Source organism: Rhinopithecus roxellana, chromosome 6 (genome assembly GCF_007565055.1).
Source record: "Rhinopithecus roxellana isolate Shanxi Qingling chromosome 6, ASM756505v1, whole genome shotgun sequence".
NCBI lineage: Eukaryota > Metazoa > Chordata > Mammalia > Primates > Cercopithecidae > Rhinopithecus > Rhinopithecus roxellana.
In genome coordinates, this window is record NC_044554.1 from 134554415 (window position 1) to 134567831 (window position 13417).

Below are 13417 nucleotides of genomic sequence, written 5' to 3' on the forward strand. Positions count from 1 at the left end.
CTCTGTTGCCCAGGCTGGAGTGCAGTGGCGTGATCTCGCCCCTACCAATTATTTGGGACTACAGGTGTACACCACCACACCTGGCTAATTTTTGTATTTTTAGTAGAGACAGGGTTTCACCATGTTGGCCAGGCTGGTCTCAAACTCCTGACCTCCGGTGATCTGCCTACCTCGGCCTGCCAAAGTACATGAGCCACCATGCCTGGCCTAAAAAATCTCGTAATGTTTTAAGAATGTTTACATACTTGTGTTGAGCCTCATTCAAAGCCGTCCTGGGCCGCATGTGACCTGTGGGCCACAAGTTGGATAAGCTTGCTCTACAATCTAGTCAAGGATTTTTCTTCTTCTTCTTTTTTGACTATGACCTTGAATGCTCAAACAACAAAAGCAAAAATAGGCAAATGGGGTTGCATAAAACTAAAAATCTTTTGTACAGCAAAATAAACAATTAATGAAGTGAAAAGATACTCCACAGAGTAGGAAAAATATTTGCAAACCACACATCTGGTAAACATTTTGTATATTAACCCCTAAAGGAACTCAAGCAACTCAATAGCAAGAAAACCTGATTTTTACAATGGGCGAAGGACCTGAACAGATATTTCACAAAAGGACATACAAATGGCCAACAGGTTCATGCAAAACTGCTCAGCATCACTAATTATTAGGGAAATGCAAATTAAAAGTACAACAACAATTGCGGGGAAAAAAGACAGGAACACTATGTCAATTAGGAAAAAAAAACACCACACAACCACACAATGAGACGACCCCTCATCCTGTTAGAATGGCTAATATCAAAAAGATGAAAGTTGGCAAGAATGTGGAGAAAAGCTATTTGTTCTCTTTAGAGTTTGGAAATAATATGTTATGATCTAATTAAGACCCAAACAGTCTCTAGGGGGATGTTATAGCAACAACCGCTGTTATAATATTTTTGCAATGTGCCCCACCAAGAGACTGCTGTGAATGAGACCTCCAAGTTTGGAGCGAATCAGAGTGGCCTGCACTGATTGTAAGACGTTCAATTCAAGGTCATCCTGTTTTTTAAAATCCTCAATTGAGAAGAATTCTAAGCCAGTGTTTTCTCTCAAGGACAACTCCCTTCCTCAAGTTTTCTCTGTCTGGAATTTGTATTCCCCAAAATGTTCAGGCTCTAGGTTGTACAGATAATGGCGGTGGGAAAACATTCCAAAAAATACGTTTTCAGCTGGCTAAAAAGCCAATACAGAGGCTTTTGCCTTGCTAGAACACAAATGTGACTTGAACTCTGCATTATTTTGCCTTTGTTTTCACACTGGTTCTGCTCTTCTCTGCTAGGTTACCACATCAAAAGTGGATCCTCCAGTAGCAACAGAGTTTAAATGTGAGGCTTTTTTTTTTTTTTTTGTGAGACAGAGTCTTGCTCTGTCGCCCAGGCTGGAGTGCAGTGGCACGATCTTGGCTCACTGCAACCTCTGCCTCCCAGGTTCAAGCGATTCTCCTGCCACAGCCTCATGAGTAGCTGGGATTACAGGCGCGCGCCACAACACCCAGCTAATTTTCATTTATTTATTTATTTTTTTTTTTTTTATTTTTTATTTTTTTGAGACGGAGTCTTGCTCTGTCACCCAGGCTGGAGTGCTGTGGCCGGATCTCAGCTCACTGCAAGCTCCGCCTCCCGGGTTCACGCCATTCTCCTGTCTCAGCCTCCCGAGTAGCTGGGACTACAGGCGCCACCACGTCGCCCGGCTAGTTTTTTGTAGTTTTTAGTAGAGACGGGGTTTCACCGTGTTAGCCAGGATGGTCTCGATCTCCTGACCTCGTGATCCGCCCGTCTCGGCCTCCCAAAGTGCTGGGATTACAGGCTTGAGCCACCGCGCCCGGCCTATTTTTTTTGTTTAATAGTAGAGATGGGGTTTCACCATGTTGGTCAAGCTGGTCTCGAACTCCTGGCCTTGTGATCTGCCTGCCTCGGCCTCCCAAAGTGCTGAGATTACAGGCATGATCCACTGCACCCCACCCAATGTGGGGCCCTTGAGCTATGCTTGTCCAAGGTTCCCTACCCACTTGATTACAAGATCTTCTGCAGAAGCTGCAATGGGTTTGGGTGTCAGGAGTTTTAACTAGAACAGCTATTCTACTTGCAGCAGTAAATCAGGTAAGAAAATCTTAGCTAGAGATCTAAAGTTTGGCCGGGCACAGTGGCTCACACCTGTAATCCCAGCACTTTGGGAGGCCAAGGTGGGTGGATCCCCTGAGGTCAGGAGTCCAAGACCAGCCTGGCCAACATGGTGAAACCCCATCTCTATTAAAAATACAAAAATTGGCCGGGCGCGGTGGCTCAAGCCTGTAATCCCAGCACTTTGGGAGGCCGAGACGGGTGGATCACGAGGTCAGGAGATCGAGACCATCCTGGCTAACATGGTGAAACCCCGTCTCTACTAAAAATACAAAAAAAAACTAGCCGGGCGAGGTGGCGGGCGCCTGTAGTCCCAGCTACTTCGGAGGCTGAGGCAGGAGAATGGCGTAAACCCAGGAGGCGGAGCTTGCAGTGAGCTGAGGTCCGGCCACTGCACTCCAGCCCGGGGGACAGAGCAAGACTCCGTCTCAAAAAAAAAAAAAAAAAAAATACAAAAATTAGCTGGGCGTGGTGGCACAGACCTGTAGTCTCAGCTACTCAAGAGACTGAGGCAAGAGAATTGCTTGAACATGGGTAAGCCAAGATTGCAACACGGCACTCCAGCCTGGGCGACAGACTCCATCTCCAAAAAAATAAATAAATAAAAAATAAAGTTTGCATTTGTGGCCTTTAAATAGCAGTCAATCAGCAAGTTGCCCTGGAGCCACCATTTAATGATGATGGAATTGAATTAGATGGCTTTGAAGGGTTTTCTGTATCAAAAGGGGCTGACCAGGTAGGTACTCCAGGAATACCCAGGCTTTGGCTTCACTGGGCTTACCATGTAGAAGAAGAAAAAGACACAAACGTTTGAAGTAGAAAAATAACAGTGTACACCACAGTAGAATGATGCCTTGTGGCCACTTAAAAGCATAACTCCTAATTCTTTGACACTTTTGCCCATTGAGGGGTGGGGTCTATGTCTCCTCTCCTTACACCTGGACTTGGGAGTGTTCCCACCAATAAAACATGGCTTCAGTGACACTACATGGCATTCAAGTCTAGACTTGGAAAGGCTGTGCAGCAGCAGCCTCAACCTCCCAGGCTCAAGCCATCCTCCTACCTCAGCCTCCCCGGGAGCTGGCACCACAGGCGTGCATCACCACGCCCGACCAGTTTAAGTTTTTTGTAGAGATGGGGTTTCACCATATTGCCCAGGCTGGTCTCGAACTCCTGGGCTCAAGTGATCCACCCACCTTGGCCTCCCAAAGTGTTGGGATTACATGCATAAGCCAGCACGCCCAGCCCCAGTTAGGTCTTTCTAGTCATCCCTCTGGGGACACTCTCAGAACACATCAAGTGAGAAGTACAAGTATGAGAGGCCACGTGCATGCTGTGGTCAATGGTCCCAACTGAGTCCAGCCTTTGATTCATCCCAGTCTGGGTCCCAGACACATGAGTGAAGAAGTGTCTGCATAATTCTAGGCCCCAGCTTTGAGTTTTCTCAGCTGAGGCCTCAGACATTGTAGAGGAGAAACGGGCCATCCCTGTTGTGCCCTGTCCAAATCCTCCACACACAGAACCTGTGAGCATAATAAAGCAGTTGTTTACACCACTAAGTTGGGGGTGTTTGTTATGCAGCCATAGTCACTGGGATCCACCTAAAAAAAAAAAAACAAAAAACCAAACTTGTTCCAATTGTGTGCAAAAAGCTTAGAGACTCCAGCACAAAGTAGGTACTCAATAGGCATTTTGTTGAAAACAGAAGAAAGCACTTTGTGCCAGGTGGGAGAGGAGGAGCGTGGAGAGAACAGTGAGAGAGCCCCAATACTGGAGTCAGGAAGGGGACATGTTTGGTGCAAGGCAGAGTGAATCAGCCAAACGGCCAGATGACAGGGTTCCGGCAGGAAGTGGTGGGGCTTGAGGGTGGAGAGGGAGGGTGGGGCAGAGGCAGAGGGACTGTAGGCCCTTTTCAGCCTTGCCACACACAGCGAGGTGCATCATATACAGGGCCTGATCCCTAGTACAGGGCCCCGGGCCTTTGTTGGAACACCTGTCTCCTCTTGCTCTAGGCGCATTACTAGGTAAGGAAGGATTTAGGGCAAAACTTAAATCCTCATATGAACGAAGGCACTTAGTATTTACAGAGGTCGTGCTTCCCAACTGCCACTGCAGACAGCCACACCCAAGAGTTTGGATTTTCCCTGTGGGTGATGGGGGACCACTGAAGGCTTCTTAATAGTGGCTTAACAATTCCAAAGCTACTTTTTTTTTTTTTTTTTCCCCCCTGAGATGGCTCTGTTGCCCAGACTGGAGTGCAGTGGCGTGATCTCGGTTCACTGCAACCTCTGCCTCCCAGGTTCAAGCAATTCTCCTGCCTCAGCCTCCAGAGTAGTTGGGACTACAGGCATGTGCCACCACCACACCTGGCTAATTTTGTATTTTCAGTAGAGACAGGGTTTCACCACATTGGCCAGGCTGGTCTTGAACTCCTGACCTTGTGATCCGCTTGCCCCAGCCTCCAAAGTGCTGGGATTACAGGCATGAGCCACCATGCCTGGCCTCCAAAGTTACCTTTTAAAAGATGGCCTTGGCCAGGCACAGCGGCTCACACCTGTAATCCCAACACTTTGGGAATCCGAGGTGGGCGGATCACCTTAGGTCAGGGGTTCAAGAGCATCCTGGCTAACATGGTGAAACCCCGTCTCTACTTAAAAAATACAAAAAGTAGCCAAGCGTGGTAGTGTGCGCCTGTAATCCCAGCTACCCGGTAGCTGAGACAGGAGAATCACTTGAACCCGGGAGGCGGAGGTTGCGGTGAGCTGGGATTGTGCCATTGCACTCTAGCCTGGGCGACAGAGAAACTCTGTCTCAAAAGTAAAAATAAAAAATAAATAAAAAAGATGGCCTTGAGGCCGGACACAGTGGCTCATGCCTATAATTCAAGCACTTCAGGAGGCTGAAGTGGGCAGATTGCCTGAGCTCAAGAGTTGGAGACCAGCCTGGGCAACATGGCAAAACCCCATCTCTACTAAAAATAAATTAAAAAAATAAAAATTAGCCAGGTGTGGTGGCACATGCCTGTAGTCCCAGTTATTTCGGAGGCTGAGGCAGGAGAATCACTTGAACCCAGGAAGCAGAGGTTGCAGTGAACTGAGATCACGCCACTGTACTCCAGGCGTGAGTGAGCCTGGGCGACAGAGTGAGACTCTCTCCAACAACAACAACAACAACAAAAAGATGGCCTTGAAATCAATGAGATGGGGGAGGATATGGGGGTAGGGGGGAGGAGTTGGGGGGAAGGGGGAGGAGCGGGGAGAGAGAGGAGGGGAGGGAGGGAAGGGAGCGGGGGAGGGAGGCGGGGGACAGAGGGGGAGTTGGGAAACAGTTTAGAGGACTTTACTTTTACTGGATGGAAAGTCTTGACTGTGAATGGTCCAGGTTCTTGGTGTCTTGAATAAAGAGTTGAACAAAACGCACAAAGCAACAAAAGACAAAACAACGAAGTCAGGAAAGCACAGACTTACTGGAGCAAAAGTACAACTCACAGAGTGGAATCAGGCTAGAGCGAGCGGTCGAAGAGTTCCCGTTACAATGTTCCTAAGGGTTTTTATTAAGCTAAAAGTATTTGGTAACACCCCTAGGTGCCCATTAGAGACCTCTGATTGGTTACACTCTATGAAGGTTTGGCCCGTGACCAATCAGAGGCTAAAGTGGAGATTCGTCAGCAGTTAATCAGAGGCTGAAGTGGAACCTTCTGTCTCATCACAGGAGTGAGAATGTGGCCTGTCTGCTGCCTAATCTTGCCTAGAACTGCACCTGCTGGTCTTTTGCTTCTCCCTTAACCTTTGGTTACCCTAATTCCCTATTCTCCTGCCTCATTACTATATAATACAGATCTAGATTGATAGCCTTATGGAAGAATGTTATCGAGAAAAGAGATTTTGTTTGTTAAGGAAAACACAACATACAAGGACTTATTACTTAAAGGTCTCATAAAAGAGTCCATCATTTAAGATAGGGGTGTCCAATCTTTTCACTTTCCTGGGCCACATTGGAAAAAGAATTGTTTTGGGCCGCACATACAATACACTAACGATAGCTGATGGGTTAGAAAAAAAAAATCGCAAAAAAAGTCAAATGTTTTAAGGAAGTTTACAAATTTGTGTTGGGGTGCATTCAAAGCTGTCCTGGGTCACATGTGGCCTGTGGGACACTGATCGGACAAGTTTGATTTAAGAGCATTTTTAACCCAGTCCTCAGGGGATGAAATGGTATTGGTGAACATATTTGCTTTGCTCCTCTCAGTAACCTTATGAGTTGCTTAGGGAAGACGCAGGCTGGGAGTGGAATCAAAATGTCACTGGCTTTTGAGCCAAGTGTCCCCTCAGGACATGTTTGATATCTATGGGGCCCAGGACCAATGGGTGAGCAGCTATTTTCATACAGCATTAAAATGAAGGAAGGCAGCAGCTGGGAGCTTTGAAGCACAGCTCACCTGCTGAAGCAGCCTTCTGTTGCTGAAGCAGCCTTCTGTTGCCAAAGCAAAGCTTGCTGCTGTAAGCACTCCGAGGAACCCTTGAATGTGAAATGCTTCTCGGCTACCTGTTGTTAGGAGCTTCCAGGTTTGCAGAAGTCCAGCCTTCTCATTTGAAAGATGAGGCCAAGTAAATTTTCTGAGTCAGCCACCAACAGTCATTGTGAATCCAACCAGAAATAACGTCATTAAGTTGGGGGGTAGATTTTACAGGAAAAGGCCAAGAAGCTCTAGACAGTCTTGAATAGAATTGGTTTTTTTTTTTTTTTTTTTTCCGAGAAAGAGTCTCGCTTTGTCGTGTGACCTCGGCTCACTGCAAACTCTGCCTTCTGGGTGCAAGTGATTCTCTTCCTCAACCTCCTGAGTAGCTGGGGATACAGGCGTGTGCCACCACACCAGGCTAATTTTTGTATTTATAGTGAAGATGGGGTTTCACTATGTTGGCCAGGTTGGTCTCGAACTCCTGACCTCAGGTGATCCACCTATCTAGGCTGCCCAAAGTGCAGGGATTACAAGCATGAGCCACTGCGCTCGGCCTTGAATGGAATTGTTTAAATTGTATTCATATTAGGTTGTTCAGACTCACAAGGAATGAAATGATAGTCATTAACTTGTTCTTTTAAAAAATTATTAAAAATTCAGCCCAGCAAATTTTTATTTTAATTATTTTATCTTTCAGAAATAAAATGTTACAGAGGCCAGGCGTGGTGGCTCACGCCTCTAATCCCAGCAGTTTGGGAGGCGGAGGTGGGAGGATCACTTGAGGTCAGGAGTTCAAGGCCAGCCTGACCAACGTGGTGAAACTCCGTCTCTACCAAAAATACAAAAATTAGCTGGGTGTTGTGATGGGCACCTGTAATCCCAGCTGCTCTGAAGGCTAGGGCATGAGAATCACTTGAACCCGGGAGGCAGAGATTGCAGTGAGCCAAGATCATACCACTGCACTCCAGCCTGGAAGAGAGAGTGACAGTCTCAAAAAAAAAAAAAAAAAGAAATAAAATGTTACAGATTCAGCTGAAGCCCCTCACATTCTTCCCTCATGCTATGCCTCTCTCTATCATCAGAGATAACCACTACTCTAATTTTCTAGATGAGGTCTTGCTCTGTCCCCCAGGATGGAGTGCAGTGGTACAAACACTGCTCACTGCAGCCTTGACCTCGAGGCTCAAATGATCCTCTCACCTCACCCTCCCATAGCCACAGGCACACACCACCACACCTGGCACACACCACCACACCCGGCTAATCTTTTATTTTTTGTAGAGATAGGGTTTTGCCATGTTGTCCAAGCTGGTCTCGAACTTTTGGGCTCCAGTGATGAGCCCACCATGGCCTCCCAAAGTGTTTGAATTACAGGCATGAGCCACTGTGCCCAACCACTGCTCTGAATTTGATGTGTGCCATCCCTGCATGTTTCTATTCTTTAACTTCACATGTGTGCATAAACAATTTATGATATTGTTTTAAATATTTCAAAGTTTTACCTAAACATGATCTTAACTTACCAAAGGCTGATTGTTGACGTATCTTTTTTTCTTCATTTGCATTTCCCTAATTACTGGTGTTGAACATCTTTTCATACGTTCATTGGCTTTGGATTTCCTCTTTTGTAAACTGTTCACTAACCTTTGCCAGCTTTGCTGTTGTTGTTGTTGAGTTGTCTTTATTTTAAAAGTTTTTAGAGGTTTTTTTATTCCACATAAAAAGTAATATTGGAAAACTACTGAAGAATACATATAGCATGCAGGTAAAGTATAAAGAAGAATAACCATAAAGAAGAACTACCAGTCAACTTAATGAAACACGACAATGCTGTTGAAGCTCCCCATCCCACCCAGTGCTGCCCCCAACACCACCCCATTCCTCCTTTCCAGAGACAACCACCGTGTTGAATTTTACGTAGTAATTCTTTGGCCTTCTTATCCATGGGCTTATTACACATGTTTGTATATATCCCCATATTGTTTAGCTTTCCATGCTTTTGAAAACTTTATATAAATGGTATCATATTGTATGCACTCTTGCAACTTGCTTTTTTCTGTCTACATTATGTTGGTGAGTGTCTTCTCTCTTGGTGCTTATAGCTGTCATCTCATTCATTTTCACTAGAATATGACTTCATATTCCATTGCCTATCAGCTGGGTGCCTGTAATCCCAGCACTTTGGGAGCTGAGGCAGGCAGATCACTTGAGGTCAGGAGTTTAAGACCAGCCTGGCCAACATGGTAAAACCCCATCTCTACTAAAAATACAAAAATTAGCTGGGTGTGGTGGTGCATGCCTATAATCCCAGCTACTTGGGAGGCTGAGGCAGGAGAATCGCTTGAACCCAGGAGGCGGAGTTTGCAGTGAGCCGAGATGGCGCCACTGCACTCTAGCCTGGGTGACAGAGCAAGACTCTGTCTCAACAAAACAAAACAAAACATATTCCGTTGCATATCACAACTGACTTATCCATTCTGCTGTTGATGGACATTTGCTCTGAGTCTTATGTGTGTCCCCTGGAACACATGTGCAAGGGTTTCTCTGGGGCATTACCTACCTACGAGTGAGATTGCTGGATCCTAGGCATGCATGTCTTCAGTTTCACCAGATGATGCCAGATTATTTTCCAGAGCCACTGTTTCAATTTAAAATCCCAACAGCAGAGTTGCACTTTCTTTCAACACTTGATTTTGTCAGATATTTTTTCATCTTTGGCAATCTGGTGGGTGTGAAATGATGTCTCACTGTATAGTAGTTTGCACTTCCCTAACAGTTCTTTTTCTTCTTTGAGACAGAGTCTCGCTCTATTGCCCAGGCTGGAGTGCAGTGGCATGATCTAGGCTCACCAAAACCTCCACCTCCTGGATTCAAGTGATTCTCCTGTCTCAGCCTCCCGAGTAGCTGGGATTACAGGTGTCCATAACCGCACCCAGCTGATTTTTGTATTTTTAGTAGAGACGGGATTTCACCATGTTGATCAGGCTTGATTTGAACTCCTGACCTCAGGTGATCCACCCACCTCGGCCTCCCAGAGTGCTGGGAACTGGGATTACAGGCATGAGCCTGGCCCTCTAACAGCTCTTTTTTTTTTTGAGATGGAGTCTTACTCTGTTGCTCAGGCTGGAGAGCAGTGGTGCATCTCGGCTCACTGCAACCTCTGCCTCCCAAGTTCAAGCAAGTGTCTGCCTCAGCCTCCCGAGTAGCTGGGATTATAGGTGACTGCCACCACACCTGGCTCATTTTTGTATTTTTAGTAGAGATGGGGTTTCACCATCTTGGCCAGGCTGATTTTGAAATCCTGACCTCATGATCCACCTGCCTTGCCCTCCCAAAGAACTGTTCTTAACAGGTTTTTTTTTCTTTTTTTTGAGACAGAGTCTCACTCTGTTGTCCAGGTTGGAGTGCAGTGGTGTGATCACAGCTCAATGCAGCCTCTTCATCCTTGGCTCAATCGATCCTCCCACCTCAGCCTCCCGAGTAGCTGGGACTACAAGCACGTGTCACCACGCCTGGCTTATTTTTGTATTTTTTGTAGAGATGTGGTCTCACCATGTTGCCCAGGTTTGTCTCAAACTCCTGGGCTCAAACAATCTTGGCCTCCCAAAGTGCTAGGATTATAGGCATGAGCCACCACACCTGGCCCTTTTTGACTCTTTTGTAATAATAAAATTATTACGATATTGTAAGTATTATAAAATAAAATTACAATATTATAAAATTCTATTCTTATTCTATAAGCTTTTTTCTATTTAACGATTTTTATTTATTTTTTCTTTTTAAGCTTTTTTTTAAGCAACATCAAGTGGCTGGGCACAGTGGCTCATGCTTATAATCCCAGCACTTCGGGAGGCTGTGGTGGGCAGATCACTTGAGGTCAGGAGTTCAAGATCAGCCTGGCCAACATGGTGAAACCTCATCTCTACTAAAAAAACAAAGATTAGCTGAGTGTGGTAGCCCATGCCTGTAGTCCCAGCTACTTGGGAGGCTGAGGCAGGAGAATCACTTGAACCTGGGAAGTGGAGGTTGCAGTGAGCTAAGATCATGCCACTGCACTCCAGCCTGGCTGACAGAGACTCCATTTCAAAAACAAAAAGAAAACACAATGCCAAGAGACATTAATAAACTTTTTATTAAAAACTAAGGCACAAACACACACATTAGCCCGGTCCTACACAGGGTCAGGATCATCAGCATCCCTGTCTTCCACTCCCACATCTTGTCCCAGTGGGTGGTCTTCAGTGGCAGTAACACCCATGGGACTGTCATCTGCTTTAATAACAATGCCTCCTGCTGAAATACCTCCTGAAGGACCTGCTTGAGGCTGGTGTACAGTTAACTTTTTAAAATTTTTAATAAGTAGAAGGAGTCTACTTTTAAAATAGATGATACACCCTACACTCTAAAATAAATGATACAAAGTATAATATTGTAAATACTAGGCAATAGGAATTTTTCAGCTCCATTATAATCTTATGGGACCACTGTTGTATATATGTAATGTCCTTATGCAGTGCATGACTGAATTTCAGTATATGGATATACCACAATTTATCTATTCTCCAGTTGGTGGAAACTTACATTGTTTCTAGTTTGTGGCTATTAGAAATAACACTATTGTGAACACTTGGGTACAAGTCATTGTATGAACATATACCTTATTTCTCTTGGTTAAATACCTAAGAGTTATGGTATGTGCATATTTAACCTTATAAAAAACTGCTGAATGGTTCCAAAGTGGTTATTCCATGTTGCATTTCCACCAGCAGTGTATGAGAATTCTGTGTTTCTTTTCTTCAAACAGAAGTTTGCGTGGTCTTTTTCATATACTTTCATTTTATTTATTTATTATTTTTTTAAGATGGAGTCTCACTCTGTAGCCCAAGCTGGAGTGCAATGGCACCATCTCGGCTCACTCAACCTCCGCCTCCCAGGCTCAAGTGATTCTCCTGCCTCAGCCTACTGAGTAGCTGGGACTACAGGTGTGCACCACCACACCTGGCTAATTTTTGGTATTTTAGTAGAGACAGAGTTTCACCTTGTTGGCCAGGCTGGTCTCGAACTCCTGAGCTCAGGCAATCCGCCCGCCTCAGCCTCCCAAAGTGCTGGGATTACAAGTGTGAGCCACAGCGCCTGGCCCTTTGTATACTTTTAAATGATGACATAATCAGATATATCAATCTTTTTCTTTATGGTTGGTGCTTTTGGGGATGTATGAAATTCTCCATTCTTCCTTGTGTTATGATTCTCCTATTTGTATAAGCTCTTGAGAGGATTCTTGGAAACTGTTTTCTTCAGAAAGGTCTTTTATGACATCCCTCTATGGCAATTCATTAGCAATGTACACTTAGCTTATTATGGTACATAATACAACATTTGTCATCACTTCAGAATAATGAACGTGACATGAAATTGAGGGTAGGAGATCAAAGTGCTCTATTATGAAAATTGGCCTGGTGCAGTGGCTCACACCTGTAATCCCAGCACTTTGGGATGCCAAAGTGGGTGGATCACCTGAGCCCAGGAGTTCAAGACCAGCCTGGGCAATGTGGTGAAACCCCTAAAAAAAATTTTAGGCCGGGCACGGTGGCTCAAGCCTGTAATCCCAGCACTTTGGGAGGCCGAGACGGGCGGATCACGAGGTCAGGAGATCGAGACCATCCTGGCTAACACGGTGAAACCCCGTCTCTACTAAAAAATACAAAAAACTAGCCGGGCGCGGTGACGGGCGCCTGTAGTCCCAGCAACTCGGGAGGCTGAGGCAGGAGAATGGCTTAAACCCAGGAGGCGGAGCTTGCAGTGAGCTGAGATCCGGCCACAGCACTCCAGCCTGGGCAGCAGAGCGAGACTCCGTCTCAAAAAAAAAAAAAAAAAGGCCGGGCGCGGTGGCTCAAGCCTGTAATCCCAGCACTTTGGGAGGCCGAGACGGGCGGATCACGAGGACAGGAGTTTGAGACCATCCTGGCTAACACGGTGAAACCCCGTCTCTACTAAAAAAAAACAATACAAAAAACTAGCCGGGCGAGGTGGCGGGCGCCTGTAGTCCCAGCTACTCGGGAGGCTGAGGCAGGAGAATGGCGTAAACCCGGGAGGCGGAGCTTGCAGTGAGCTGAGATCCGGCCACTGCACTCCAGTCTGGGCGACAGAGCGAGACTCCGTCTCAACAAAAAAAAAAAAAAAAAAAAAAAAAAAAAAAATTTTAAAGAAATTTTTTTTAAAAAGAAAATTACATCTCGCATAATCGAAGTTCTCTAAATATTTCTTATTTTCCCAATTCAGTTCAAAGTGGAGTCCAGCATGCGTTAGAACACAGACGAGCAAACTCATTCTGTAAAGAGCCAGATAGGAAACATTTTTAGGGCTTCCAGGCCATGCAGTTTCTGTCACACTACTCAACTCTGCTGCTGCAATGCAAAAGCAGTGGCTGACAACATGTAATGAATGAACGTGGTTGTGTTCCAATAAAACTTCATTTAGGGACACCAAAATTTGAATTTTATGTCATTTTTATGTGTCACAAAATAATATCCTTCTTTTGATTTTTTTCCTCAACCCATTAAAAATATGAAAACTATATTTAGTTTATATGCCATACAAAAATAGGCAAAGGGCTGGCTTTGTCCTGTAGACTGCAATTTCCCAACCCCTGATTTAGAATATAATCCTCCTGACATCTCTATAAGGAAACTGGGTAATATTATTCTCTCCATTAGAACCTGGAGAGACTTTAGAGTTCATCCAGTTTAATTTCCCTCTCCGCCTCCTTGCCTCCAATTTGCAGATGAGGAGGCTGCAGT